The sequence below is a fragment of the Canis lupus genome, chromosome 33 (assembly GCF_011100685.1).
Source record: "Canis lupus familiaris isolate Mischka breed German Shepherd chromosome 33, alternate assembly UU_Cfam_GSD_1.0, whole genome shotgun sequence".
NCBI classification, from domain to species: Eukaryota; Metazoa; Chordata; class Mammalia; order Carnivora; family Canidae; genus Canis; species Canis lupus.
This window is the reverse complement of record NC_049254.1, coordinates 4,497,617-4,523,824: the sequence shown is the minus strand read 5'-3', so window position 1 is coordinate 4,523,824 and position 26,208 is coordinate 4,497,617. Positions and strand designations below refer to the sequence as shown.

Genomic DNA, 26,208 nt, shown 5'->3' with positions numbered 1-26,208 from the left:
GTGAAATTATGTTTAAAAGTAGAATTAAACTTTCATATTCTGACTGTACATATAACTTGTGCAAATTGCTGTGTGGTGAAATAAACATTTCTTTATAAAATTTTGATGTATTTGGTCATATTATGCTAAGTACCAGAATGTTATAGAGTGTTATTAGAAGGCATTTAAAGTAGAATATTTCAAAGCAATCATGTCTCTTGTGATCTTAAAATATTTTAATGGTAAACTGGTACTACTGATAAAGCTTTAAAGTGAAAAAGTATTTTTTGTAATTATTCAAATCATGAAATGTATTATTTTGCTAATGACTTTAAGAGCTTTCTTAACTATCTTTAGATTTACAAGTGGTCTTTGTGATATTTAGATAAATAAGGTTTTAAAAATAATTAGAGCCAAGAAATGTGGTATATACAGTATTTCCACACTTACTGTATCATTATCACATATTTATCCAGTAGTCATGAGCACATGAAACTATGTTAGACACTATGGAGTTACTGTCATCTACTTCAGAAAATCTATGCTCTAGAGCATCTTCTGAACTAATAAAAGATTTTTTTTAAATGCTATAGTCAAATTGTCTATATAGAGAGCAACATAAATTAGATTAAGAAATGGAATTTTAAATTAGAATGAAAGAATTTACAATCAAAAAAGAAGACAGGGCAGTTTTCCATACAGAAATAGAAAAACTATTTTATATTATAAAATAGAAACTCTCAAAATACACATAAATAAGGACAGAGAAAGCACAAATCACATAATTGGAACTAACTGGGAGTAGTTGGGAAAGTTTTCTGAATGAATATTATTTGGAAAAGCAAATGACTGGCAAACAAACTGAGAGGAATTTCAGACAGTAAGAATGATAACTGTAAAGAATGAAGGATGTCTAGACAAATTTAAAATGTAGCCCTCAGTTGCATTAGACTCAGTGACAAAACAAGCTTGTGCAGAAGGCAAAAGGCAAAAGGCAGAGAACTATCCACAGAAAAGCTAGTTTCTAATATACTAATGAAAAATTGGAAGAGTTATTTGTGTTACTTAAGGGCAGTGAAGTAGAAGTGAGTGTGTGAGAATGAGTGTGTATGTGTGTACACTGTATAAGAACTATACAGAGGGACGCCTGGGGGCTCAGTGGTTGAGCATCTGCCTTTGGTTCAGGGCATGATCCCGGGATCCTGGGATCAAGTCCCGAGTTGGGCTCCCCATAGGGAGAATTTCTTTCTCCATACTATAAATACAATAGGGTCTTTTGTGTCTAGGTTAAATACATATATGTCAAAAACATCCATATATTTTTTAAGAACTTTAATGAAAAACATCATTTCTATCTAAACCCTTGAAGAGCATTTCAAAGTTTGACATGCATCTGTCAAGACATTTTTATATCCATTTATACCCACTACACATAACACACACATACAATTTCTATTTGGAACAAAAATGGATTTATACTACTTACGTTACTTGTTTTTTCACTTTGCTCCATATCATGGACAGTTTTCAACCTCAGATTTACCTTGTTTTTTGTTGTTGTTGTTTGTTTTTGTTTTTACTGGCTGAACAGAATTCAGTGTATGCATGTACAATGGTTTACTTATTTTTCTTTCGAGAAATTCTTAGATTTTTTCATTACCTATCACAAATATTGATTCTGTGATTATCTTTATGTATTTATATTTGAAAGTTTGTGTGAGCATGACTGTTGAATAAATTTAAAAGTGGAAAAGCTAGAAATTTATATTTGAAAGAAAGATTTAAAGTGGTGGTAAACTTTCACTCATGGGTAGTACTGAACGTAAGTATAGATTTTGGTTGAAGGAAAACATTTAGGAACAGAAAGAAGACCTGAGAATTATGAACATAATTATACCTGAATAAAAGCACTATAGAGAAAGGTGGCAGGCAGAAATTCAAAAGTAAGAAGTTAAAGATAAATCTTGTTATGCCATGTATCTTAAGTTTTGTAGAAGTAGTATAAATGAAAAACATAATAAGTTTGTGATTTGAAAAAGATAAGTGACCAGGAAGCAAATTCTAAAGAGAGCCAAAATTGACAACTGGATAATGGCCTTCAATTATTAAAAGTTAAGAGTCTTTATTCTTAGAAAGAAGTGCCTGTTGGTAGGGAGGTGATACTGAAATCAGCCATAAGATCACTGTCACATTAAGGAATAATTTTATAAAGACTCATGATGAAAATATAAATCAGGAATGGCCAGGCAGAGATAGAGAAGTAGAAGTAGAAACATGTTTCAAAAAAGTATGGCAGTGGAGGAAAGTAGATTTGACACAGCATCTATCTTCATAAAGGACACTTGTTGAAATAAATTAAAGGAGAGTAAGCACAAAATAATTGTTAATTCTCATGACATGAATTAGTTGGGCTTGAAATGATTTGCTCTCATGTGGTAGATCGGAGTCATAGAATGGAATATTAAATTAGAATGGACAAAAAGGGATTTGGAGATATTTTATTATAGGTCATAAAGCCAAAGCATTTTCTTTTTTAAAAAAGATTTTATTTATTTATTCATGAGAGACACAGAGAGAGGCAGAGGGCGAAGCAGGCTCTATGCAGGGAGCCCGATCTGGGACTGCGGGATCACACTCTGAGCTGAAGGCAGATGCTCAACCCCTGAGCCACCCATGTCCCTTCAAAGCATTTTCTAATTCAAATATTTGTAACATGAGAAGAAAAGTGAGGCAGTGGGAGCTGTTAAATTTTACCAGACTGCTCTAAACATACAGTTGTAGAAGACTATAAACTTTAACATTTGACTACATTTTTAAAAATGTGAAAAAACTGTTGGTCAATACTGAATAAATTTAATGGTATGTATTGGCAGTTTTGACAGAAGATAAAAGAAAAAATAAACATGCTTACTGATCATGCCACATCCCAAAGATTAAAGTAAGTTTTCATGAGTATTTTTGTTTTATACATGTTACATGCATCGTCACCCATTCTCATAAACAATTGACAGATTCTGAAAAAAATCAAAAAGCATGAATAGAATTTTATACTAATGTGACAAGTTGTAAACTTATTGTGTTGAAATTGAATACAGGTTTTCTAAATTAAAGTATTAAAAGGACTGTATGCATGGCCAACACCCTAACAATATATAATACTGATAAATGAAAGCAGGGGAAAAATTGAATATAGCTGATGAACTGATACTACAAACAGTTTAAAGATGGTAAAAAGTACCAGAAAACAGACTCTTAACTATAGTGGATGAACTGAGGCTTACTGGAAGGGAAGGAGATGGGGGGGAAGAAAGGGGGATGGATTGAATAGGTGATGGAGATTAAGGAATGCACTTCTGATGAGCACTGGGAGTTGCAGGTAAGTGATGAATTACTAAATTCTACTCCTGAAACTAATATTACACTGTATGTAAACTAGCCAGAAGTTAAACAAAAACTTGAAAGAGAAAAAACAGTAATAGCTAAATATTAAAAAAAGGTAATTTACATTTAGCAAATATTTTTAGTATTATATATATGAGACTATACATATTATGATAATTATCATTATGTACATTATAATTATGAATATGTAATTATACATAATTATTAAAAATAAAATGAAATAAATAATGTAAACTATTTTCTGCTTTCTACATAGGTTGAACCCCATATTTAATATATGAAGTTTTTATAATATTTTATATTTTTCAAATATTAAAAGGTAATATGTGCTCATTTTGAAAGTTGAAATAATATATAAAATGTGAAATAAATTACATAACATCCCAATACAAAAAGGCAAACAGCTAATGTGCTGATTTTTTTTCCAGAATTTTTGATGCAAATTTTAACATATCATTATAGGTTGATATATAAATTTTGTTACCTAAAATTTTCTTTGATCAGGATGTAGGCAGTGTTTTCTAATAATATTATTTTTAAAATATGATTTTAATGGATGCGTGCAAACTTCATATTTTTGATACATGATCTATTTTGGACGCCTAAATAATTTCCTTTTTTAAAAATAATATTACAGTAAGCCTAAGTTCTAAATTCTATGTGTGCATATTCTTTAGAGTAGAAGTGGAATCCCATGGTCAAATATACGAACTAATGAAGATCTCTAGCTATCCTGGCACAGACCTACACTGTCCTAAAATCATTATTTCAATGCCTACTCATTAGAAATGTATAAGTGTATTAGTTCTGCCCAGAAATAAAACTAGAATCATTTAGAAAACATGCATTAGTTTAAAAAGGAAAAGTACTTATCTCAATAGGGATTAATTTATATTCAATTATAGTGAATTTGAGCATTTTTATTATGCACACTAGCTGCTTTTATGTTTTTTAAGTTTGTTTGAACTACCTGTATTTGTCTTTTGTCTGATTTTTGATTGGGAAAGTAGTGTTTTAAAATGGTTTATTAGAAATGCCTGGGTGGCTCAGCGGTTGAGCTCAGGGCGCGTCCCCGGGGTCCTGGGATCGAGCCTCGCAGGGAGCCTGCTTCTCCCTCTGCCTGTGTCTGCCTCTGTGTGTGTGTCTCATGAATGAATGAATAAATAAAATAGTTTGTTAAAGCTGTTGTTTACATATTTAAATCTTTAACTCTTCATCTGTTAAGTTATAATTTATTTTTAACTGTTTAAGATTTATTCAATAATATCTGCTGAAATCCTGATCAGATCAAGAGTATTCTGAATTCTGCTTCTTAGATATATAGATATAGATATATAAGGCTGTATTATTCGTAAAATGTGGCACATAATACACACTGGTAAATTAATTTACCCTTTGTAATAAAAGTAAAAAGGGAGAAATACAGGTACCTATTCACTATACATATTACGTTTTTTTATAATAAATGTTAAACTGAATATCTTTAGTCTTCATTCAGGCATAGAAAAATGTAAGTTAAAGTGCTACCGATTTTCTAAAAGCTAGACCTATTATTATTTTTTATTTTTTATTGGAGTTCAATTTGCCAACATATAGCATAACACCCAGTGCTCATCCCATCAAGTGCCCCCCTCAGTGCTCATCACCCAGTCATTATGGTCTCTCATTCATTTGGGGAATATAGACCTATTATTATTGCCTTTAAAATTGTGGCACAAAACCTAGAAACCACATAAAAAATTCAAATACTGCTGTAGTAAAAATAGAACCCACAAAAATGAAAGTCCAAGTGAAAACTTGGGAAAAAAAATGGAACATGTGACATGTAATTACCAAGTTTTCCAAACATACATATCAATATAATCTTTATTTTTAAATGAGAAAAATATTCAAACAGGGAAGAACAACACAGCTTTAAAACATCATGTTTCATACTCTGTATGTTACAATTCTGTTTGGCTGTTCTTGATTATGTATAATTTAAGCCTCTCAGAATTGTTTAATTCCTCCCTCTCTATACTAATATAATTCCTATATTTTATATAGTTTTCTGAAAATTAAGGAAAAAGTTTCCTCTTTTCCCTCCCAAAGCTGCAGAAAAGACTATTCTACATCATAAAATATGTCCTGACAACATGGTATATTAAGAACATCCCCAAAATGTCTATTGTACTCTCTAGTTCATTATGTAGATATGTATGAAAATGTATAATCCTGTTCTGTTACCAATCATTATACAGAACTTGGATGTTTTATCTGAGAACCATTTATAGATAGAATTCAGAGAATGACGTGAGTAGTGTAACGTAAAGGAAATTTCCAAAAGTTTGCAACTCCACTTTATTGCTTTCCATCAATTGTTGATCCCAGCAATCATATTTATCTGTTTCCTTAAAGGTGTAAGAAAGAAATAAAAGCTCTAAAAAAAAAAAAAAAAAAAAAAAAAAAGCTCAGATTTTTCTTCTTTTTTGCATAAAATTAAAATAAATCCTGTGACTCCACTGGAGTCATTACTCAAATGAGGAGTGTGAAAATCTTTGTTTTATTTAAATTAACAGAAAAAAATCTCAAGATCACACTCCTACTTTTAAAAATGAAAACACTAATTAAACCACCATTTTAAATTAACAAGTTATTCAAGAATAAGACATAAACATAGTGTCTAAAGGTTGCTTAAAGTATGGGAAAACAAGCACTCTAATACTGCTCTTAGGGTCTAAATTGCTGTCAAATTCTGGAAGAACAAACTGGAAATATCAAAAGCTAAAAGGTATTTACTCACCGATATAGCAATTACAATTTCACTAATATTCTACACATGTAATCAAACAAGTGCACAAAGATAAGTGTGTTGATTTTTTTTTGTATCTGCAATAGGAAGGAGAAAAAAGGAAACAATCTAACTGCCCACCAAGAGGGACACTGGCAAAACAAATGACACCTTCATAAAATGCAACATGGAATATACTGTACATTTATGGAAAGGGATCCAAGTTTAAAATGTATGTATTTATACATTTAATGTGCTTCAATTCACATAAATGATTATGTATTTTTCACATATCAATAAAAATTAAGAATAGGCAAATGAATAAAGTACGTGAACAATTATAGAAAAATATAAATGGCCAATAAACATGTTGAAAACACAGTTTGCTAGGATTCAAATAAATGTAAGTTAATCTATTAGATATTGATTTTTCCATTTCTGAATCTGGCATACATTTTGCTTTAAAATATTAATTTACACATTTACCAAAGAGGAGGCAAGTTTGCTTATGCACAAATGGATTATTAATAGCCATAATCTTTCCTATATACACTTACATGTGCATAGAGTATATCCCAAAGGACAGTCAAAAAAAAATCTGAGCAATTTTTATTTCTATGAAAGAGATACAGGGTCATATGAAAGTGAAAGAGAAATCCTTTATTTACAATATGCCCTTCTGAATTATTTGGATTTTGTTTTATAAAGAGGTGTTATTACTAACACTGTAAAAAATTCCTTTCTAAAAGTTTAACTAATCGCCATGATATTAACAGAAATTATTAGATGTAGCTCTCCCTGGACAAAGTAAAGTAACATCTTCCTAACACAGTAAGATCAGTGGCATAAATGTTCCCAAAGCAGAATCCACCGTGTGGCAAAATCTCTAAAGTTTCTTTCCAGGAATAAGAGGATGCTGTCTTTCCTGGTCCCCTTGCTACCTTAGTTGGTTCAGGATGCTATAAAAGAATAGCATAGACTGGGTGGCTTTTTATCTCTTACAGTTCTGGAGGCTGGAACGATGAGATCAAGGTGCCAGCACGGTCAGGCTCCTGGTGAGGGCCCTCTCCTGGTTTACAGACAGTCACCTTCCTGCTGAATTCTCAGATTTCTCAGAGAGAGAGGAGACCATTTCTCCTCTCTCTCTTTTCATAGAAGCACCAATCTCGTACATAAGGGATCCAGCTTCATGACATAATTACCCACCTCCCGAAGTCCCCATCTCCAAGTGCCATCACATTGGGGATTAGAGCTTCAACACAGGAATTTGGAGAAGTCACAAAACATTCAGTCCATAGAATTACTTTAGATCATATTTCTTCCTGTCTTTAATCTAAATATATGGTGATTATAGGAAGCTGAATAATAACACTAAGTTAATTTTTCTCCTTCCTGATACCACCTGTTCTTGGGTGGTATTTGCCTTTAAGTGAAGGGATGAAGGGATCATTCTAATGGTTATAAATTCCAATTTGAATGTTAGAGATGTTTGGGTTAGCCTTGATTTCAGGAAATAATTCTATATACTTTTCTTTAAATCTCCTGTTTGACAGCCATTTTAAATATTCAGAAATAAAAATAGGTGGGGCACCTGGGTGGCTCAGTCAGTTAAGTGTCTCTGCCTTTAGTTTAGGGTCATGATCCTCAAATCCTGGGATTGAGTCTGGCATCCAGCTCCCTGCTCAGCAGGGGGTCTGCTTCTACCTCAACCCCTTCCATCCCCCCCGGCTTGTGATATCTCTCTCTCTCTCTCTCTCTCTCTCTCTCGTGCTTTCTCTCTCATGCTCAAATAAGTAAATAAAATATTTTTTAAAAAGATTGGTTAAAAAAAAGATATAAAAATAGGCAATATTCAAAAAGAAACCCGATTATAGAGAAATTAAGGGAAAAGCTACAGCATTTTCAATATAGAAATTCTTTTCAGTTTACATGGCATTTGCAAAAAGAAATTTGGAATTGAGCGAATGAATGAGTTTGATGAAAGACACATAATTCAGTTGCCAAAGATTCTCTGTACTGATTGGGGAGGTAAAGGTAATCTCATACAGTAGATATAAAATCATACATGCATAGTTTCTTATTTTGGTTGCAAGTCTATATCACATGCGGTTAGGATCACCCTATGTAAAAGAGAAAGCACTCTTTCCTCATAAAAAGATAACAGAAGATAAGATAATAGAGGAGGACACATTGCTTTACTATTTTGCAAGGAGTTACAGGGCTTTTGATGTCAAAGTTAATCTAAAGCCTGGAATGGAAGACCGATATGTTGTGGGCAAACCACACATCAGAGTAGGTTCCTGAACCCAAGAAAAAAATTCATGGTTAATTTAAGTGCAGATTGGCTCCCTCCCCAATGGGAAAATTTAAGGTCAGATTAATTAGTGTTTGATAACAGTTGACATTCAGGCAACAAGCTGCCCCTTGTGGGCAAATTGTTTCCTAAATTTTTTTCCCACATTGCCTATGGTAATTTATATAAAAATAAATTATTTGCAAGTTACTTTAATCATTAATAAACTTTTCTTTCTATAACTCTAGTAACTAACTAAATATTTTAAAATTATTCCAGTTATTTTATTACCTAACCCATGATTCTCAATTAATTTCTGTCCCTTCACTAGTTAGTTTCTTATGGCTGCTGTAGCAGAGTACCAAAAACTGGGGTGGCTTAAACAACAGAAATATATTGTCTCACAGTTCTAGAGACTAGAAGTTCAAAATCAAGATGTCTGAAGGGTTAGTTCCTGGAAAGGGCTATAAGGAACAATCCATTCTATGCCTCCCTCTCAGACATTTGGCTTATAGACAGTGTTCTCCTTGTATGTTCATATTGTCTTCCCTCTCTGTGTCCAAATCCTTTTTCTATAAGAACATGGGTCATACTTGATTAAGGTCCATCCTAATGATCTCATTTTAACTTGATCCTTTGCAAAGATCCTATTTCCAAATCAGGTCATATTCACATGTAATAGGGGTTAGGACTTCATCATCTTTATGTGGGATGCAATTCAACCCAAAACAGTCCCTAAAGGTCAAAGAGGAAAGAAACTCCTATAAATAACATCATTTACTTCAATTATTTTTATTGTAGGAATAGAGAATCATAGGGAGTGAAAACAGCATAAGCCAAAAAGCATGAATAGTGTGCATGTGAAGTTTGTAAAGACTGGAATAGGTTATTATAAACCACAATACCTACTCAGGAAAGTCTCCCCACCTTGTTGGAATCACCAACAAAGAGTAGATCTAATCCCATTTTTCTAGTGAGAGATGCCTAAATTAATGATGGGGTACTTGGAAAGTATAATTGCCATAATCACTTTTTAAAAGCCTAGACTACCAAAGTTAGTTCTATCAATTGATGGTAAATGTCTTATAGTGTCTCATTATGTCAGTTAAATCATATTACTTATTTATTTATTAATAAATTATATTATTTGACAGATGATTTTGAGATCATTTTCAGTGTCCCAGACATTGATAAGGCACTGTGGACACAAAGATACATTGATCATCTTCTCTCCCCTAAGCAAAATTATAGCTTGAGTTATTGAGCCTATCCAGAATACCTGTTTTCCTACAAAGGTAACTTGGAGCAGTAGCTCTCAAACTGTTTTCTATTATGACATACATGCAAGGTACTCCTACTATGCACAAAATATTCCCAGAAACGTATATAAATTATTTTTAAAAGGTCAAAAAATTTTTAGGGTAAAAAACACTACGGTAATTCAAAATCATTATATTAATGTCCTGAGAAATAGTCACTGATGCTATACTGATTCTTGTAATGCCTTTTCTTCTCCCAACAGGAATATGTGAGTGACATTACAGAGATAACATTGTTAGCACAATATTTTACAAGAAGATCATTCATAAATAACAATAATTTATTATTAACACTACACTGCTGATAAAGACAAACCAGTGTACCAACAGGTCAAGGTGGATTTACCCTGTTTCAGAGAAGACAGTGCTTTGGTAGCCTCCATGACCTTCTCCAAACCCAGTTCTTCCAATTCCAAGTCCTCTTCTCTGACATAGCAGCCCCATTTTAGGAAAATGATGTATATTGTGGATTCATTTAGCCAAACACACTGCCAGTTATAAAATACTGAATACACATCATTTAATTTGTTCTTATTAAGTGATATTTATTCAGTGTGTTATTCAAGGCCCTCGTATTCACCCTTCTAGAATTAGTTGTCAAGAGATATACACAACATACAAACAAGCACATATGACAAAGGCAAACTTAGCGAAAGATAAAGGCTCTGAAGAAAACCAAGAGATATAATGGAGTGAGTAATGGGGTAGGAGGAAAGCTCTTTTAGATCAGACAGTCAAGGAAATTTTACTGACATGTGGTCTTAGATAAGAATGACGATTGCCAATCACACTACATCTGCAGCAGAGCATTGCAGGAAGGGGTAAGAGCAAGAACAAGACCACATAGCCTGTAAAAACTAGGGATGTTAGACAAACAGAAGAAGGATACACTCCTTAGAAACACCATTATTTATATTCCCCAAATGAATGAGAACATATAATGTTTGTCCTTCTCCGACTGACTTACTTCACTCAGCATATAAATAATAGTGAAAGGGAATATAAGGGAAGGGAGAAGAAATGTGTGGGAAATATCAGAAAGGGAGACAGAACGTAAAGACTGCTAACTCTGGGAAACGAACTAGGGGTGGTAGAAGGGGAGGAGGGCGGGGGGTGGGAGTGAATGGATGACGGGCACTGGGGGTTATTCTGTATGTTAGTAAATTGAACACCAATAAAAATTTAAAAAAAAAGAAACACCATTATTATTATTATTATTATTATATAGAAAAAACATTATTAGCGCATACTTTCTTTTTTTCTCATTTTGCAATTAAAATGTGTAAGATGGAAGACATTAGCTTCCCTTCCTGAATTTGAAACTCCAGAAACTATGACCTATATCTTGTTTATATTTGTATTTATGATGCAACGTGATATTACCTAATGTGTAGCAAACACTGAATAAATATTTGAACAAATTTAACATTCAAGAGATTATATGATGTAAATTTATGATGTAGAGTTTGCTACTTAGGATTTTTGCTAAATGAGATGGACACTGGTGGTCAGCATAAATTAAATGCACACTTCTGAAATTTATTGAATTTGAAGAAAAATGGAAGAAGCATAATTATTTACTGAAAGTAACTGAGAAAAAAAAGAATTCCAAAATGAAGATGGACTATAAAGAAGAAATATCTTCAGTATAGAGAACTCTATAGTGTTAAACGCCATTCTGAGATATCCTGATACAAAAAAACAAAGGCAAACTTTCCCTCTTGGCCTATTAAACTGCTAAACTAAGTCTCTGCTCCATATTCTTTCTTTTCAAATTTGAATTATCTGGTGATAATTCTTTTATTGTAATCCCTGGGTCAGTCTGCCTACTGCACTGATTCGAGCATACTCCAGAAAACATTTAGAGGCCAGATATGTAAAAACTTCATATTCAAGTTAGTTTCATTAAAACTAATGAAAATGGAGACACATCCTTGTAAGGAATCTACACCCTAAAATCTCTACGGTTCCTACATATCTGACTGCATATTCTGAGAAGACCCCAAGAAGTAAGCTTACACAAAATGTATGAAAAAGCAGGAGCCACGGACAACTGTTTAGATCAGGTAAGCCTGTGTCCTTCTCTTGTGTCTTATCAACAGAAACCCATCCCACTGGCCGGGGCCGGTGCGGCTGGCACCTGTCTCGGGGTGCCCAGGGTAAAGGTAGCAGTGATGCTGACGCTGGCTAGCAAGCTGGGCAGATGGTCTCCTGGACATCAGCCACAGCCTCTGACTCCACTCAGAGGGTGTCCATAAGGGGCATGCTGCTCGTTAAAGAGGCTGTGGAGCTTGAAGCAAATTGACCGTGTGCATGTAAGGTGCATTTTCCTGTCCAAACAAGATCCACTGCTTTCAGCTAACTGTAACCCCAAAGGAGTGTTCCTATCTGGGTGGAAAATTTCAGTTGGAAACAGAGGTTCCTGATGCCTACAACATGGGGCCTCCCAAAGTGAAATGCCTGCAGGGTCTGGCACCCCAACATCCCAGAGACAGGTGACACATGTCTAAGTTTACTGAGAGAACATTCCATGGCTGGGCTCCCATAGGGACATTATAGGATGTTGTTTGGGGATTAAGCTCTTTGTTTACTGATCTTTTGAATTTTGATGATCTGCTGAATACTGAATATTGAAGCTGTGGAACATCACCAGAGGGACAAGGAGGACTTCGGGAATAAAGTGGAAGACTACATTAGGTGTTATGCCAGATTACAGGAGGAGGAGACAGTGGGGCTGTGGACTGTATGTTGTAGGCTTGTCTCCAACCTCAACCAAGAGGGAGCCTTGAGCTCCCCTCAGACCCAGAGGGTCATCCACATCCTGTGACTATCTGTCCTGAAGAAGAACCTCTTCACGACTGCCCAATGTAGATGGAGAGTTCCACACAAATACAGCAAGAAAATGTGTTTGGAGTTCTGAAGAGTTGTCTGCTTACCTTAACAGGTTTACTTTTTGGAAACTGTACTGTATAGGCTATTGATGAGATTCCTGAGAAGTTGTAATGAACTCAGAATTGAGGCTAATGCTGGTTTCTTCCCCTTTTCCCAAACAAAATCCCTCCCTGCACAAGTGATGATGATGTGCTCAGTGTAGCTCATGCATGCGGGATGGGCCATAAGAAACCCGCTGCATACTGTGATTGGATGCACATTCTCTTAGCTCCTCCCATGGATGCTGTCCCTGTCTAGATGTCCTGAAGCTTCCCAGACTCATAGTCATTCACTGTAGATGTCTTACTGAAATGCATATTTTATTTAATGTAAGTATATTTTGGAACAGATTTGTAATTTGTACAATTTAATGCTTTAATTATTTTTTCTTTTCTCAAAAAAAAAGGGAAAAAGAGAGAGAAGAGAGAAGAGAGAAGAGAGAAGAGAGAAGAGAGAAGAGAGAGAAGAGAAGAGAAGAGAAGAGAAGAGAAGAGAAGAGAAGAGAAGAGAAGAGAACAAAACACATCCCAATTGGAATACTAGCATGATTCACCCGGAAATATTTTATAAAATCCTTCGGCTTCCTAACATTCCTAAAACCTAGAAATCTCAGGACATACAGTATGTTTTATAACTAAAGTCAATAGTGTAAGTGACTTTTTGATACTCAAATATATTTTAAAGTACATTTAATCCATATATTGAGCAATTCCCTACATCAATCTAGTTTTCGTTAAATAAATTTTCACTTTTGTAATTACTTTATAAATGTTTTCTTAATTCTATAAGGGACATCCCATCAGCAGAACAAATTGCATAGAAGCTCCTAGAAAATGAGGCATTTTGACAAGGGTAGGAGGAGAAACATTGTTGATTAGGAATACATTCTAAAGAACTATCTAGAAAAATACACTAGATATACTTCCTCCTTGCTTCTATTTATTAGAAATATAAACTTCTAAAATAACACATTACTCATTTATTTATTCATACATTCAACAACTATTTATCAAACACCTACCATGAGAATTTTTAGTTGTTTCTCAAACATTAGTTCTAGGGAATCACTTTATGATTGTGAACATCTGTGTTCCAAATGTATCATTATTCACACGTGATTTAAAAAAAAACTGTCACTTTAACAAATTTATATTTATATAAGAAGTAAACTTTATATAGTTACTAAAACAAAAACTAGAATATTCTATGAATAGAGTGGAAAGTAGGCATACAAAACAAAAAATAGAATGAAATTATAAAAGGTTTATTCATGTACCACATAAACTTACTTAATGTAATAACAAAGATACATATACCACACTTAGAGAAATCTGGTCTTGGGAAATATTACTGATATTTTACAATGCCTTGAGATAGTGTATTTTCCCAGTATTAACCATCAGAATCTAATTATCTTGACATGAGAAACTGAGTTTCATCAGTTTTTAAATTCACTTCCTCGCAAATAGTGGATGTGCAGTAAACTATAGGATAAACACTGCATAAACCCCTTCGTTCCACACACTAGAATTTTTTTCTAAAGAGTAAGCGTATCTTACTCATAAGAGATTATTTTATTTCTACATAAAAAGCATCTAACATTTAACAACAACAACAAAAAAGTGATGTATTCAGAAGAAAGTCCCTTTGCCTTGATTTGGTAACATGCATATTTCATGGGCTCTACTTTGAACATTTAACCAAGAGATTCAATGTGATTATTTCAGTAACAATTCAATTTGAAATGTCAACTATGTTCAGCATTTAAAAATTAATAGCTAAATCCCTTTAAAGATCAGGGAAATTTTGTTCTGGCTTAGAATAATTTTATAGCTTATGAATCTCCTTATGCATTGTTTGCATATTTTAAACTATTCTGAATAATGCACTCCCTGTAAAGGCCCATTAGTTCAAAGAATTTTGACAGTCACAGCTCAAGGTATTAATTTTCATACCAGATATATATTTTCGATTGGCAGTAAATTTTTCAAACTCAAATATACTTTACCTAAATTGTGACTGTATATATTTTGAATAGGTTATAGCAGTAAACAACCATGAAAAATTAAAAAAAAAAAAGAGAGAGAGAATTTAATCAAGACTTTTCTCCTTCCCATTTCTTTGCTTTCTGGGAAGAGAACGGCCATTAAAGGAGGAAGCCTGATGCAGCAATCACAGTGGAAAAAGGGTGGCTGGAGGAAGGGGAGCTACACAGTGCTGGAGCAGAGATGACAGCAATGCTGAGAATAAGAGGAGGAAGTAAAAATGCCTGATGGGTAATTTCAAAAACCTAAATAGTGGGCGCCCTTGGGTGGCTCAGTTGGTTAAGCATCTGACTTCGGTGTCCTGGGATGGAGACCCGAGGTGTGGTCCAGCTCCCTACTCTGCACGAAGTCAGCTTCTCCCTTTCCCTCTACCTCTTCCCCTGCTCATATGCCTTCTCTCTCTCTCTCTCTCTCTCTCATAAACAAATAACAAATAAAATCTTTTTAAAAAGACCCTAAATAGTGAAACCCTTGACCAGCATCACTTTTTGGTATCAGAAGCACTCCAGACCTAAATGAGATTAATAACAATATTCTTATCTGAAGGTGTGAAGAACAACAGAAGATTTTCTGGGTTATCAAGACTATCACAGCCAAATCTAAAATAATCTGTCAACTACCCATCCAAGAAGCACTTACTATGCATGTGCTACTACATGCCAAGCACTGCACAACCCACTCAGAGCAAAAACAGTCTCTGTCCTCTTGAAGCTTACAGCTGGTAGGGAATACAGGTTCAATCAGATACTGTGCATTAATATATAATTACAAATTCAGATAAATGTCAGGGGGAAGGGAAGCTGGCTTTTGGGCAGTATTTTGCTAGAAAGGAATCTGTTTAGAATTGTTGGCTAGGGGTGAGCTTCTCTGAAAATCTGACAGGAGTACACCTTTAGCCATTGCTCATTTTATTTATACTACTTGGCCCAAGTCATGGTAAAATCTGATATTCACATTATGCCACACATGGTTCTAAGAAACTGAAGATTCTACATGAATTGACACAGAAAAACAGAACTAACTTCATGGCAAGCTTAGAGTATGAGTTTTCTTCTTTGGATTTCTCTCTACAGTCTCAAGAAGAACTTGGGTACCTATTTTCATAAGGTGCTGGATCCAGAGCCAAGATTCTGTGACACATTATAGAGCAGGGACTACAGTTTTCTCTAAGCCCTTGCTCCTCCATGTATCCATAATCATCTGGCCCTGGCTTCCTTCTCCAGCACCATCCACAATTCCTTGAGCACTGTGTAATCCATTGTGTCATTATCGACTTATTGCCCTTCGGTTCCAAATTTCCCTGTTCATTGCTTGCTTTGTGAAAATGAAGCCAGGCCACCTAAATAAGTTTTGCTACCAGCTGTGATGAAGTTGATCTTCGACAGTACAGGGTGAGGCAGGGGCGCTAGAGCAGGAAGGGGTTTTCATTCCTGGTCCTGGTATATGCTCTGGACTGCTCTAAGAATGCAACTTGCCCAGCACCTGCTCCAACTGTAGGCTCATACAGTGCCGAAGTTTCCTTGTCCAGCATCAGCTCCTTACAGCATAGAGCTTTTCCAGCACTGGGCCCTTAGAGCACACAGTGGCCAGCGGCGGCCCACATTTCCCCGGTGTTCCCCTAGGTAGTTTGGCAGCCTAGTGAGATATCTGTGAACATCTTTCTTCGATTCCTTAGAGGGCCGATTTGTGGTAAAGTTTCAAGGACACATTTTCAGCAAATTCTACCAACTGAGCATTCCAGCAACTTCTCTGCCATGCAGTAATTATCCACAGCCATGCCCTCTCTAGCAAGATCCAGATCTCAGCGCTGGGGCTACAGGTTTCAGGGAGGGGGAGGAGTTAGTTATATTAGGAGCCCTCCCTCAGCTCTAGGAATGGCAGCTACTCCCTACATTTGCTATTCCTTTATCTTTACAGTTCACTTACTTCTTACTAGAGAATCTCTACTTATTCAAATCCTGTTATAGTTAATAATTCTCCATGTAAAACTTTTCCTGTCCAAATTATTGTTTTAGTTTTTTTCTGTGTCTCCCGATTGGACCCTGACTAACATATCCATTAATGCCATATTTTCAATTCCTAAATATACTAGGCTACATCGCCCCTGCAGGATGTTTGTCATTCTGCCTTCCTGGATTAGCTGTTCTTCATTACACACCTGTGTCGTTCCTATTCAAACTTTCAAGACACAACCAAAAGTATATTCTCTGTGAGTCATCGTCTCCTCTCTCCTCTCCACTCCCCAAGGACTAAGGCTGAATTAGTGTCCTTTTCTTGACCCATTCATCCCGTGACTACCTCTACATGATTCCATATGATTTTTGCTCTCCTTTACCTCCTCAACTAGATGGGGAGGATTATAAAAGTAGACAATGTGCCTTTTCATGTCTGTGTTTATAGGACACAGTGGAGTACATAGTACATATTGGAAGCATTTGAAAGGCTCTTAAAGGAATTACTTTTTTCTTTCCTGTTTCCTGTCTAAACTTAGCTCCATCCCAGGTAGCACTGACTTTCAGAGATTGGGTATCCAAAGCTCAGTTTTCTTTCTTTTTACCTTCTCATTTCCTGGTACTTTCCCCACCCCACCCCCCCCACCATAAACACAGAATGGCAGAGTTATTTCCATTTTTAATTAATTACATGTTGTTCTTTGGGAATGCTTTTCAACTCTATCAGCAACCAGAAACACAGGGCTCAGCTTTCCTTGCAACTTGTTGAGGTTCTCACGGCTTCTCTGAGGTAAAGAACAAGAGGAAGGTGACTCTGGACCCCGAGTTTAGACCGTGTCTTTGGCATACTTGGACAAGACCATTTACTGTGGCAGTCACCTTCATTGAGCTTTCCAGTTACTACTGTTCCTTTTCCCCACTCTGAATCTCTTTCTTAACTGCATTCTGATCTTAGTCCCAATGCTGAGGAGCAAACTTACATAGTTCCCATTCTTGACTAAGTCTTGTTCCACATCTAATTCCTGTCTATGTCTACCTCTTCTGAAATCCGCATTGCACATCTAATTGCTATTACCTCATTTCTTGCTGTTTGGGTCCTACACAAAAACCTTTAGCTACTTCTTCATATAATTTTCTAATGTCTGAATCAAGTTTCCACAACTCTTCATTCTACTGGAATCTCTAATCTACCCAAGCCATCATTAGCTGCTTCTCTATTCTAGGGTAACCTTTCCCTCTAGAAGGCCAACACAACTGTGGATAATTACATATAAGTTCTTACTATTATATGTTATGCTTATTTGGTGAAATGATGAAAGTACTTTATGTTCTGTATACTGTTATATACATTAGTTTTCTTAAATTCTAAGCCACAGAGCATAAGGTGCTTAAGATCATTAATTCAGGTATTCCTATCAATTTCATATTGGTTTTTTAACCTCCAGTTTTCTTATCTATAATAGGAGATTAACACCTAACAGAAGATTCAATGATCTAATACCATAATTGTATTTAGTGTTCTGAACACAGAAAATGTTCAATATATATGAGCTCTTATTTTACCATGAATATATTCAACTCACTTGACTATTTTATTGTGCTTGAGAAATGAATTTTAATAATTATATTTATTACACTATAAATATGCTATCAATTATTTTTAGTTACATCTGGTGCTAAATTCTGGATTAGGAATAAAACTTCCAACAATCAAATTGTTAAGGTGAAAATATGGGCCAATTTGTGATGACCTAATTTGTTTTATAGTTTTCAGAAATATAGGTAAAAAGTGAGATCCTCCTGTGCCCCCCAACATAATAACACTTTTGATGAGAATAAACCTGAAATCATTTATTAATTTTAATGACTGAAAAAATAAAACCCTGTACCACTGAAACATCTTGCAGTAATTGCAATGGGTATTACACTTTTATCAAATCCTAAAATGATTATCCTCCCCAAGAGACAGGATTGACCTAAGGTGTCTGAAGTTTGCTTATAACGAAAAGTATTTGGAATATAAGAGAAAGAAATGTGTTTTCCCTCTGAGACAGCTGGTTTTATCTTGCATAGACTATTATCATAAAAAAAAAGCTATTTGAGAGGAACACTTTGATTCTCAGATATCAAGATCAACAATTCTGAAAATCAGACACATAGGAGCATTTACTCACTTGCCTCTCTTTTATGGTCCCTTCTCTTTGCCACTACAGTCATGGAAACAATAGTTTTCTTCTTCTTCGCTTGTTTCACTTTTGTATATTTTACTTAAGGCTTTTCTTTTTATCTACTAAACCTAGCATTTGATCTAAAGACCCTACTGTTCAGACAGCAATAATTCTTGCTCCCCAACAATCCCTTACCCCCTTATAAAATGAAGAACCCAAGCTCTTGAGGTTAGATTTCAGTTAAGATCAGACATTTTCTCTCCATGATTATTCTAAGGTTTTGTACTTTTGAGAAATCATTTCAAATACGAAAACATAAAAGCAATCTTACTGATATGTCACTAAGATAACTTGCTCAAGCTACCTCTATTAGTTCATTCCTTAAACCAGAAGAATTGATTCACAGGTCTTTAATTGATATTAAAAAATCTAGTTTCAAGCTAAAAATGATTAAGGAGAAAGTCAGTATATAATTTGTTTGGTCTTTTATACAAGAAAAGTTAAGCCATCGATTTAATTAAGGACTTCAAAAATTATTCCTTGATCATTTGAACAATTATATTGAAAACAAGGATATACATACCTTTGTATATGTAGAGATATATGGCAATGTTTTTTTTTATTTATTTTTTATTGGTGTTCAATTTACTAACATACAGAATAACCCCCAGTGCCCGTCACCCATTCACTCCCACCCCCCACCCTCCTCCCCTTCTACCACCCCTAGTTCGTTTCCCAGAGTTACCAGTCTTTACGCTCTGTCTCCCTTTCTGATATTTCCCACACATTTCTTCTCCCTTCCCTTATATTCCCTTTCACTATTATTTATATTCCCCAAATGAATGAGAACATATAATTCTTCTCCGACTTACTTCACTCAGCATAATACCCTCCAGTTCCATCCACGTTGAAGCAAATGGTGGGTATTTGTCATTTCTAATAGCTGAGTAATATTCCATTGTATACATAAACCACATCTTCTTTATCCATTCATCTTTCGTTGGACACCGAGGCTCCTTCCACAGTTTGGCTATCGTGGCCATTGCTGCTATAAACATCGGGGTGCAGGTGTCCCGGCGTTTCACTGCATCTGTATCTTTGGGGCAAATCCCCAACAGTGCGATTGCTGGGTCGTAGGGCAGGTCTATTTTTAACTCTTTGAGGAACCTCCACACAGTTTTCCAGAGTGGCTGCACCAGTTCACATTCCCACCAACAGTGTAAGAGGGTTCCCTTTTCTCCGCATCCCCTCCAACATTTGTGGTTTCCTGCCTTGTTAATTTTCCCCATTCTCACTGGTGTGAAGTGGTATCTCATTGTGGTTTTGATTCGTATTTCCCTGATGGCAAGTGATGCAGAGCATTTTCTCATATGCATGTTGGCCATGTCTATGTCTTCCTCTGTGAGATTTCTCTTCATGTCTTTTGCCCATTTCATGATTGGATTGTTTGTTTCTTTGGTGTTGAGTTTAAGAAGTTCTTTATAGATCTTGGAAACTAGCCCTTTATCTGATATGTCATTTGCAAATATCTTCTCCCATTCGGTAGGTTGTCTTTTAGTTTTGTTGACTGTATCCTTTGCTGTGCAAAAGCTTCTTATCTTGATGAAGTCCCAATAGTTCATTTTTGCTTTTGTTTCTTTTGCCTTCGTGGATGTATCTTGCAAGAAGTTACCGTGGCCGAGTTCAAAAAGGGTGTTGCCTGTGTTCTCCTCTAGGATTTTGATGGAATCTTGTCTCACATTTAGATCTTTCATCCATTTTGAGTTTATCTTTGTGTATGGTGCAAGAGAGTGGTCTAGTTTCATTCTTCTGCATGTGGATGTCCAATTTTCCCAGCACCATTTACTGATGAGACTGTCTTTCTTCCAATGGATAGTCTTTCCTCCTTTATCGAATATTAGTTGACCATAAAGTTCAGGGTCCACTTCTGGGTTCTCTATTCTGTTCCATTGATCTATGTGTCTGTTTTTGTGCCAGTACCACAGTCTTGATGACCACAACTTTGTAGTACAACCTGAAATCTGGCATTGTGATGCCCCCAGATATGGTTTTTTTTTTTAAGTTCCCCTGGCTATTCGGGGTCTTTTCTGATTCCACACAAATCTTAAAATAATTTGTTCTAATTCTCTGAAGTAAGTCCATGGTATTTTGATAGGGATTGTATCGCCCTGGGTAACATTGACATTTTCACAATATTAATTCTGCCAATCCATGAGCATGGAATATTTTTCCATCTCTTTGTGTCTTCCTCAATTTCTTTCAGAAGTGTTCTATAGTTTTTAGGGTATAGATCCTTTACCTCTTTGGTTAGGTTTATTCCTAGGTATCTGATGCTTTTGGGTGCAATTGTAAATGGGACTGACTCCTTAATTTCTCTTTCTTCAGTCTCATTGTTAGTGTATAGAAATGCCACTGATTTCTGGGCATTGATTTTGTATCCTGCCACGCTACCGAATTGCTGTATGAGTTCTAGCAATCTTGGGGTGGAGACTTTTGGGTTTTCTATGTAGAGTATCATGTCATCGGCGAAGAGGGAAAGTTTGACTTCTTCTTTGCCAATTTGAATGCCTTTAATGTCTTTTTGTTGTCTGATTGCTGAGGCTAGGACTTCCAGTACTATGTTGAACAGCAGTGGTGAGAGTGGACATCCCTGTCTTGTTCCTGATCTTAGGGGAAAGGCTCCCAGTGCTTCCCATTGAGAATGATATTTGCTGTGGGCTTTTCATAGATGGCTTTTAAGATGTCGAGGAATGTTCCCTCTATCCCTACACTCTGAAGAGTTTTGATCAGAAATGGATGCTGTATTTTGTCAACTGCTTTCTCTGCATCCAATGAGAGGATCATATGGTTCTTGGTTTTTCTCTTGCTGATATGATGAATCACATTGATTGTTTTACGGGTGTTGAACCAGCCTTGTGTCCCAGGGATAAATCCTACTTGGTCATGGTGAATAATTTTCCTAATGTACTGTTGGATCCTATTGGCTACTATCTTGTTGAGAATTTTTGCATCCATGTTCATCAGGGATATTGGTCTGTAATTCTCCTTTTTGGTGGGGTCTTTCTCTGGTTTTGGAATTAAGGTGATGCTGGCCTCATAGAACGAATTTGGAAGTACTCCATCTCTTTCTATCTTTCCAAACAGCTTTAGGAGAATAGGTATGGTTTCTTCTTTAAACGTTTGATAAAATTCCCCTGGGAAGTCATCTGGCCCTGGACTCTTGTGTCTTGGGAGGTTTTTGATGACTGCTTCAATTTCCTCCCTGGTTATTGGCCTGTTAAGGTTTTCTATTTCTTCCTGTTCCAGTTTTGGTAGTTTGTGGCTTTCCAGGAATGCGTCCATTTCTTCCAGATTGCCTAAATTATTGGTGTATAGCTGTTCATAATATGTTTTTAAAATCGTTTGTATTTCCTTCGTATTGGTAGTGATCTCTCCTTTCTCATTCATAATTTTATTAATTTGAGTCTTCTCTCTCTTCTTTTTAATAAGGCTGGCTAATGGTTTATCTATCTTATTAATTCTTTCAAAGAACCAACTCATGGTTCTGTTGATCTGTTCCACAGTTCTTCTGGTCTCGATTTTGTTGAGTTCTGCTAGAATCTTTATTAACTCCCTTCTTCTCTTGGGTGTAGGTTCTATTTGCTGTTTTTTCTCTAGCTCCTTTAGGTGTAAGGTTAGTTTTTGTATTTGAGTTCTTTCCAGTTTTTGAATGGATGCTTGTATTGCGATGTATTTTCCCCTTAGGACTGCTTTTGCTGCATCCCAAAGATTTTGAACGGTTGTATCTTCATTCTCATTAGTTTCCATGAATCTTTTTAATTCTTCCTTAATTTCCTGGTTGACCCTTTCATCTTTTAGCAGGATGGTCCTTAACCTCCACGTGTTTGAGGTCCTTCCAAACTTCTTGTTGTGATTTAGTTCTAATTTCAAGGCATTATGGTCTGAGAATATGCAGGGGACGATCCCAATCTTTTGGTATCGGTTCAGACCCGATTTGTGACCCAATATGTGGTCTATTCTGGAGAAAGTTCCATGTGCGCTTGAGAAGAATGTGTATTCAGTTGAGTTTGGATGTAAAGTTCTGTAGATATCTGTGAAGTCCATCTGGTCCAGTGTATCATTTAAAGCTCTCGTTTCTTTGGAGATGTTGTGCCTAGAAGACCTATCGAGTATAGAAAGAGCTAGATTGAAGTCACCAAGTATAAGTGTATTATTATCTAAGTATTTCTTCACTTTGGTTAATAATTGATTTATATATTTGGCAGCTCCCACATTCGGGGCATATATATTGAGGATTGTTAAGTCCTCTTGTTGGATAGATCTTTTAAGTATGATATAGTGTCCCTCTTCATCTCTCACTACAGTCTTTGGGGTAAATTTTAGTTTATCTGATATAAGGATGGCTACCCCTGCTTTCTTTTGAGGACCATTCGAATGGTAAATGGTCCTCCAACCTTTTATTTTCAGGCTGTAGGTGACCTTCTGTCTAAAATGAGTCTCTTGTAGACAGCAAATAGATGGGTCCTGCTTTTTTATCCAGTCTGAAACCCTGCGCCTTTTGATGGGGTCATTAAGCCCGTTCACGTTCAGAGTTACTATTGACAGATATGAGTTTATTGTCATCATGATATCTATTCAGTCCTTGTTTTTGTGGAATGTTCCACTGAACTTCTTAAAGGGGAATTTTAAGAGTCCCCCTTAAAATTTCTTGCAGAGCTGGTTTGGAGGTCACATATTCTTTTAGTTGCTGCCTGTCTTGGAAGCTCTTTATCTCTCCATTTTGAATGAGAGCCTTGCTGGATAAAGTATTCTTGGTTGCATGTTCTTCTCATTTAGGACCCTGAATATATCTTGCCAGCCCTTTCTGGCCTGCCAGGTCTCTGTGGAGAAGACTGCTGTTACCCTAATACTCCTCCCCATATAAGTCAGGGATTTCTTGTCTCTTGCTGCTTTAAGGATCTTCTCTTCATCTTTAGAATTTGCAAGCTTCACTATTAAATGTCGAGGTGTTGAACGGTTTTTATTGATTTTAGGGGGTATCTCTCTATTTCCTGGATCTGAATGCCTGTTTCCCTTCCCAGATTAGGAAAGTTTTCAGCTAGAATTTGTTCAAATACATATCCTGGCCCTCTGTCCCTTTCGGCGCCCTCGGGAACACCAATTAAACGTAGGTTTTTCTTCCTCAGGCTGTCTTTTATTTCCCTTAATCTATCTTCATGGTCTTTTAATTGTCTCTTTTTTACTCAGTTTCCCTCTTTGCCATCAACTTGTCTTCTATGTCACTCACTCGTTCTTCCACCTCGTTAACCCTCGTCGTTAGGACTTCTAGTTTGGATTGTATCTCATTCAATTGATTTTTAATTTCTGCCTGATTAGCTCTAAATTCTGCAGTCATGAAGTCTCTTGAGTCCTTTATGCTGTTTTCTAGAGCCACCAGTAGCTGTATAATAGTGCTTCTGAATTGGCTTTCTGAGATTGAATTGTAATCCAGATTTTGTAACTCTGTGGGAGAGAGGACTGTTTCTGATTCTTTCTTTTGAGGTGAGGTTTTCCTTCTACTCATTTTGCTCAGTGCAGAGTGGCCAAAAGCAAGTTGTATTGGGAAAAGGAGAAAAAGAGAGGAGAGAAGGAAGGAAAGAAAAGAGAAAGAGAAAGAAAAGGAAGAAAAAAAAACGAAAAAAAAAAAAGAAGAAAAAGAAAGGAGAAAAAAATGGGGTGGGGGAAGGAAACAAATCAAAAAGCAAAACAAAACAAAACAAAACAAAACAAAAAAAAGAACCACGGGGGAGTATCTTCTGATTTTGTGTACTTTAAGTCCCTTGGCTTTTCCTGGAAGTTGTCCATCCAGCTGGTGTTCTGGGGGAGGGGCCTGCTGTGCTGATTTTCAGGTGTTAGCACTTGGGGGAGCTGCTGTGCCCCTGCCTGGTGCAGGGCTCAGTGGGGGTTGTTTACCCCGTGAGGCCACAGGAGGAACAGCCCCAGTGGTGGGGCCAGCTCTGGAAACCTGGATTCAGCTCAGGCAGGAACTCTGGAGCTCTCCGTCTGCAGGGCCTGGAGGCTCCGGGGCGGGGCCGCTGATCTGCTCAGCTGGGGCAGGAGCGTCCTCGCTGTCCTGGGCCCTCCCGGCCTCTGCCTGTCCCGGGGGAGGCCGGATCCTGGGCTGTGTCCCTGCGCCCTGTGCTCCCGGTCTGCACTGAATCCTGGGCCGCGCAACCCCCTCCGCGGAGCCGCCCCCGAGCTCCCCCGAGCTGCTCCTGGAACCGCGCAGCCCCCTCCACATGGAGCCTCTTCCTCTGCCCGAGCCCCTCCGAGCTGCTCCCGGCCCTGCAGCCCTCTCCGCGGAGCCGCCGCCCTCCCCCCTCCTGGCTGCTCCGGGTCCCGCCGGGTCCCGCCGGGTCCCGCCGTGCGCACTGCAGCCCTTAGGGAGCTCGGCGCACTCCCCCGGGGCGCAGGTGTCTGTTAGTGTCCCCGGGAGCCCGCGGGCCTCCCCGCCCTCCTGGGTCCTGCTCCACCTCCCTGAGCCCCTTTCCCCCGGGAAGGTCGGTGCAGCTCCTGCGTCTCCGGGACGGGGCTCTCCTGTCCTGGGGACACTCGCCCCGGCCTCAGCCCGGCTCCTCGCGGGCCCCTCCCCCTCGGAGGCCTTTGTTTCTTTCTTTTTTCCTGTCTTCCTACCTTGATAGAAGCGCGAACTCTTCTCACTGTAGCATTCCAGCTGGTCTCTCTTTAAATCTCAGGCCGAATTAATAGAATTTCAGGATAATTTGAAGGTTTTCTAGGTAATTTGGTGGAGACAGGTATTTGGGGACCCTCCTCTTCCGCCATCTTGCCCCTCCCCCCATGGCAATGTTTTTAAGAACAAATGCAGATTATCAAATTTTAGAATTATAGTTAAAATCATTACCAATATTTCTCTTGCAATGCATTTTAATACTACAAATTATTCTAATTTTCTTACAACTAAAATATGTGATTCAAGTGTTGTTTAAAATAGGAAATCCATAGAAAAGTCAATACTATCATTTAGGAAAAAATGAGAGTACAACATATAATAAGCAAAAGAACAGAGTAAAACTAGATAATCCATCTTGCTTTTTATTCAGAGATAAAAACATTAATGCTTATCAAGGATAAAGGACTGGAGTCTAAATTTAAGGCTGTGTTACGAGAATGCTCAATTCTCCCTTCCATTCTAAGAAATAAGGCAAGAAGTTCTTTCATGCCTGAGGTTGCAGATGAAAGAATTCGTATCTAGTTCAGCTATAACAGTAGTTGAAAGAATCTTACCCTTATATACATATTGTGGGGTATTTCCATTCTGTCAAAAAATACTATGTGATCATTGAGATAGG

The 26,208-nt window shown here is 36.9% G+C and overlaps 1 protein-coding gene and 1 pseudogene across 20 annotated transcripts in view; one reads left to right on the top strand and one right to left on the bottom strand.

The window, feature by feature from the left end:
• EPHA6 (EPH receptor A6) overlaps positions 1-26,208 on the bottom strand; it is an 872,069-nt gene that overhangs the window by 583,741 nt on the left and 262,120 nt on the right. The window lies entirely within an intron of this gene.
• LOC102156979 lies at positions 11,938-12,590 on the top strand (annotated as a pseudogene).